Below are 6,381 nucleotides of genomic sequence, written 5' to 3'. Positions count from 1 at the left end.
ACACACCTCCCCCCGGCCTGGGGCAGCTGGGGAATCCCCCGTAGAAGGGAGCCAGCCCCTGAAGTCTCCCTGAGGCAGCCACAGATTCTCTGCCCTCAGCCCGCATTAGCACTTGTTGCTTTATGGTCCCGGGCTCCTCCAAGCGGCCAGGGCCCCCAGCGCCTCTCCTATGCAGATGGGGCCATGTGGCCAGTTCTCAGAACAGACGTGACACCCATCAAGGCCGTTGACAGAGCTTGCCTCGCCCATGCTCTCTCTCCCCATCTGCTGGCTTGTCAGGGAAGACCCCAGCGACACAGGGGTGTCCAGAGCCATCCGAATGACTGGGCGGCAGGCTCCTCACCCAGTCTCTGCTGACCGTGAAACAAGTAAGTCCTGGGTCAAGCCAGGGAGATGTTTGGATGGCTTATTAAAAGCACTTAGCTTATTCCGACTAACACAGACATAAATAGTTCTTACAAAATCAATTACATTTCTTTGGAGCCTGCCAACAAAGGCCTGATGGACGCTCCGCTTCCTTGGAAGCCTCTGAATATCTAGTATTTGGTGCTAATCAGGGGATGTGCCCCTTGGCCCGCTCATAGTTGTGTTTTTAGTATGAAGTAATCATAGTTTATTTTTGACGGTCTCCTGAGCCTTTTTGTTTTTAAACTGTACGCAACGTGTCCATTGCAAACATTGTGAGTGTGTGTATTTTCAGACATTATTTTTTTTTTTTAAGAGCAGTTTTAGGTTCCCAGCAATTGCCAACATTCCTCACTAGGGGGTGCATTTGTTACAATCAAACTGCTTTGACACATCATCACCCGAATTCCATAGTTTACATGGGGTTCACTCTTGGTGCTGTTCTATGGGTTTGGGCAAATTTATGAACATGTATCCACCATTATAATGTCACATAGAGTAAGTTTATCTCCCTAAAACTCCTCTAAAGTCCTCTGTGCTTGCCCATTCATCCCTCCCTCCCCCCTAACCCCTGGCAACCACTGATCCTTTTACTGTCTCCCATAGTTTTGCCTTTTCCAGAATGTCATAGAATTTGAATCACACCATACGTAACTTTCTCAGACTGGCTTCTTTCACTTAGAGATATGCATTTAAGTTTCCTCTATGTTTTTTCATGGCTTGATGGCTCATTTCTTTTTAGCACCGAGCAATACTCCATTTTCTGGATAGACCGCCGTTTATTTATCCATTAACCTACAGAAGGACATCTTGGTTGCTTCCAAGTTTTGAAAACCATGAATGAAGCTGCTATAAACATCCATGTGCAGACTTTTGTGTGGCTATGTTTTCAACTCCTTTGGGTAAAAACTAAGGAGCATTTTTAAACAACACAGTCCTGTCTTCCTGGCCACAGTTAATTGGTACCACGAATGGGCATCTGTCCCAAGCTGGATGGATCAGCCCTTCCCAGGAGACGGGAACTGTGATTGAGAGTAGCTGGACTTGTAGCACATCAACCCAGGAGCTGTGGGTGGCCGTTTTCCACATACCAGGTGCATCAGAGAATGAGAAGAAGCCCTTCCACATAGATAAGCTAGAAGGCACAAAACAGAGAGGAACACAGATGAGAGACAGAGAGAATCCAGACAGCATCTTCTGGTTCTGGTTCTTGTCTTTTTCTGGAGTCCAGCTGCATTCCTAATTTTAGGTTCTGTGACAAACTACTGTATACTTATAATATACATTTTATGTATAGATACATACATACATATACAAATACATATATGTAAATTTTTTCTTCCAAATTTTTATTTAAATTCTAGTTAGTTAACATACAGTACAATATTGGTTTCAGAAGTAGAATTGAGTGTTTCATCACTTACATACAACACCCAGTGCTCATCACAAAAATGCCCTCTTTTATACCCCTCCCCCATCTAGCCCATCCCCCACCCACCTCCTCCGTCAACCCTCAGTTTGTTCTCTGTCATTAGAAGTCTCTTGTGGTTTGCTATATATATTATATACTTAAGATTTTGATTGAATTATCTCATTGGTTTTTGTACTGCAAACCAAAATAACCCTAACCAATTTTCTTGTTTAAAATTAAGAAAGTGACAATTTACTCATCATGTGTGATAAGCCCATTTATTAGTAATGAATCAATTCTCACTGCACTTAGAGCATCAAGTTATGGATCTGAAAAGGCGAGGGCCAGGACCTGTAGCCGAGATACCAATACGACAGGTGCGGGCGGCTGTGCATCCCAGAGTGCTAGTCCTTAGTCCAGCTCGAGGTCGTGGCTCTCTTAAATCGTCAGAAGCTGATGCCCCTCCAGCCACGTCCTGTCCAGGCTGCTCTCGGCCTCTTTCCAGGGATGTCTGAAGTCAATCTGCTCTTGACTGACTCGGCCGACCCAAGCGACGCTAACGTCCCTGCTGGGTTGGTGGACGCTCCGTGTGGACGATGCACGGTGACAGCCTGGAAGGAGGCTTGGTCTTGCTAACACTGGGAGGAGAGAGGCAAACATCTGTCTCTGAGTGACCCTTCTGCTGGACTCTGTCTCTGTGAGAAACTCCAGAAGAACTGTGACTTAATACATCTCGTCCGTAGTAGTGACAGGACTTATCCCCAGTGGTTATCCCAGAGACACAGGAGGGGACCCCTTCATGTCAGAAAAGCAGGAGGGAAAACACTGGAGGTGATCCTTGGTTATCTAAGGAGAGAGAGGGAAAGCCTGAAAGCATGAGTGTAGAGGAAGACTTTCTGGTGAAGTCATAAGAAGTCATGGTCCCTGTTTGCTTAGGACAGGATGGTCGATGTCTGCTGAGGGCCAGTTAATCTCTGTTAATCATTTTTAGTGGACACCTTCACTCCCAAAAGTGTCCTGGTTTGGATGATGAAATCCTGTGTTCATTTTAGCTTTGAGGGATGCTTAATACTTGACAACTGTATTTGACAAGATGGAGATGTATGGAAAGTGGGATGTTATTGCCCACAGCACAACACTTTCTTCCACGGAAGAGCAAATACCCAAGGACCCAGGAGGAGGATGAGGTGAGTCTGATTCCATCTCCCTCCCCTAGGTGTTTCCCCCACTACTTTTTCAGTAGGACCAGCCAGTAACCTGTTCTGAGTGAAGATGACCTGGACCATGAGTATTCTATAGGATGGGCCCACAATTTGATTTGAATTCATGGCAATGCTCTGAAAGTTGCTCCTGACGCAGAAGCCCAGACCCAGCATGCTCCTTGGAGATGCTGCCATTTCTACTCTTCCCTGAACTCAGGCTTTCCCTCTTAATGTTTCTTTTCTTCTACTCTGACATGGGGGCATCACATCTTTTGGGGGCTTGACACAGGCAATGGCCAAGGTCCAGTGTTGCCTGCATTCTGACTGTGGACAGAGTGAGAACGCTTCTTCTCGCTGAGCATCATGGTTGAGGCGCTCTGTCCAGTAGATACGTAATATGAGCCACAGGTAGAACGTAGAATTTGCTAGTAGCCGTGTTGGAAAAAAGTAAAAAGAAAAAAAACAGGTGGAATTAATAATTTAATTTTAATATTTTTAAACTTATTATATATGAATTATTATCATTTAGCATGTAATCTATACAAAATTATTAATGAGGCACTTCATGTTCTTTTGTTTTTTTCCTCAAGTTCTCAAAACCCAGCATGTAAATTGTACTCACAGTGCATCTCAATTTGGACTAGCTGGGGTTCAAGTGCTCAGAAACCACGTGTGGTCAGGGACTGTTATCTCGGACAGCAGATGCAACCAAGGCTGAGATGAAGTCAGGGGGTCACATCAACCTTACTTCTTATCACTGGTAAGGCTTTGAAAATTACCCAACATCTTTGACTTGCAGATTCCTAATTTGTAAAATGAGTAACCGTTCTACCTCAAAATGTTCAAACTCAGTGTGTCCCCTGACTTTTCATCTTCTGTGTATTTAGTTGGGTCTCCCCTTACCACCATGCACGTCACCCAGGGCAGAGGTCACAAAGCTATGGTGCTGTACAGAAATGCTTTGTTTTAAAACAATTTTTAAAAATTAAAAATTATTCTCAAGTATTTAAAGGTTAGTAGGTTTTACATAAAATTCCAAAATTCTGGCTTTGGTGAACAATCATATGACCAAACAGTATGTCCTTGGAACCTCACGGCAATGACCTCCGACGGGAGGTGCCTTCTCCAGCCCAGTGGACCCCAGCTGGCCCCTCTGAAGAATTCCCACATTCTTAGTTTATTGCACAAAACCTTCCATGGTTTCTCCTCCTCCCTCTGTCTCTTCAGGCTTATGCTGTCCGTACTTCTTTAAATTTTGTTCCAACAGTTAAACTTCAACTACCTCAGCGAGTGCCTCGCTGTTTCATGACTTTAAGCGTGCATGCGCTCTTCGCTCTGCATGGAGTGTTCTTCCCCGCCTGGACAGCTGGTGGAGATCCCAGGCATCCTTGGAAAGCAGCTCAGACATCACACCCTCTGCAGAGCCTCCCCTTTCCCAACATCTGCTCACTTAGGCTCCTGCTCTTATCGCTCCTCCAGGACTGGCTCAGTCATCGTGATTTTCACACTTCCCTGTGTTGGGTTTGCTCATAAATCTTTCTTGCCTACTGCACTGTGAATTCTCAGCACTTAAGGAACATGCATTTCTCACCTCCATATATTCAGACTGTAGTACAGTGCATGGCAGATCCTTCCATTTTCTGGGGACAAGTAACACCCCTTTCTTACTCACCCAAGTGCAGGATGAATGGACTGTAATGGGAGTCATGCAGAGGGAGGCAGACTTTAGATTTCTCACCAGTAAAAATTACTTTGGAGGAAGTGGCTTAGCTGTGTGGTCTCAGTGGGTTCTCATAACTCACCACTACACGAGGCAGGTTTACCATCCCGGCCAGGGCAGTGTGGACAGCCCTGGGCCTCTGCAGCAGGGATGGATCCTGGTGTGTGGATGGAGACCGATGACAGCGTGGTGAGGCCTGGCTTCCCAAGGAGGAAACCCAGGGGGCACCAAGCCACACCTGCTCAGTTGCTTCTCCTAAATTTATCAGTCAAATAAGTCACGTCTCCTTGATAATTTTCTCCCTGAGGCATGGAGAGGAAAATCGCTCCCGTTTATGGAAACACAAGGAGTATTGGATGTGTAGCCCTAACAGTCCATGGCAGAGGCCCTATAAATACATGGGCAGTGTTAACTGGAAGATGAAATCAAAGTGGTGATGCACGCTGTTGCCCAGCCACAAATCTGCTGCGGAAACGTGCTTGCCTTTCCTGTGGTTGTTACTACACCAGTGTCTTGAGGCTCACAGCAAACGTGTATTTCTTGCCCAGGCTGACCGAGGGCTGCAGGTCAGTTGAGGTTGGACTGGGTGCAGCTGGGCTGGGCTTCAGGCTGTGGGCGGGGCTCAAGTTCTCTCTGTCTTCTCAGTTTGGAGACTGGATCGAACGAGCAGCCGAGCAAACCCATGCAAGTGCTGTGTCTGATGGCACATAGCAACGCCTGACCCCGCGGTAAGTGGCATAACGTGCACTTACCCTGCGGCCAAAGCATGTCGCAGAGCCAGGCTTTCTCATGACCAAGCCACTCACTCAAGTATCTCTTGGGAGGAGTGGATGTGCCTGAGTCACCGGCTTTGGCCCATGAGATACTCCGATGTACTCACAATTTATAAGCACGCTACATTTCTTAGCGTGTGCATGTATCACGTAGGTATAAGAATAAAAGCGTGAGAGAGCTTAACGAACAATGTGCAGCCTTTAAACCGGAGCAGGAGGAGGGAGAGATATTGTGAAGGCGAGCTCACAAGCACAGAGAGGCGAATGCAGGGGGTACGCACAGACAGCCGAACATGCTGGATCGAGAGGGCTCCGCGCCCCTCAGTCAATGAGAAGCCTTAGTCCTGAAACTGCGAACGACGCAAACCCACGCCCAGGCAGGCTTTCCTGAGCCAGCTAACAAAACGGGGCTCACTGTCTCGTCTTTGGGAGTTCCCCGGGGGCCCCGGTCGGTTTCCAGCACTTCTCCCTCCTCCTCCAGCTGGCTCAGCACTGGCCATGCGGACCCCATGCTTCTCTTGGGACTCCACACTGCACTGGGCGTCATTACTGAATGGCATCTTGCCATGTCCCCTAATAGCTTTGCTTCCACACGCTATCAGGTTCTTAATCCTAGATCCTCAAAGACTCAAGAAATGTTGGAGATTACGATGGTTTATTCTTTCCAAGCATGGTCTGAATTACCGCAGGCTCCGGGGGCGGGGACCGGGAGCCTCAGCGAGCTGCAGGGAGGGATGGGGTAGATGACACACTCCCGGTCTAGGGGAGAGGGGGACCGCCACCACACGTGACTGGTGATCATGGCAAACAGTTCCGAAGGCCCAGAAGCAAATATGCATTTGCATATTTCCTGTATTTCACTTACAAACA

The sequence above is a fragment of the Mirounga angustirostris genome, unplaced genomic scaffold (assembly GCF_029215605.1).
Source record: "Mirounga angustirostris isolate CCGP_5_RB_7025 unplaced genomic scaffold, mMirAng1.0.hap1 SCAF_6, whole genome shotgun sequence".
Classification (NCBI taxonomy): Eukaryota; Metazoa; Chordata; class Mammalia; order Carnivora; family Phocidae; genus Mirounga; species Mirounga angustirostris.
Note: the sequence above shows the minus strand (reverse complement) of the source record.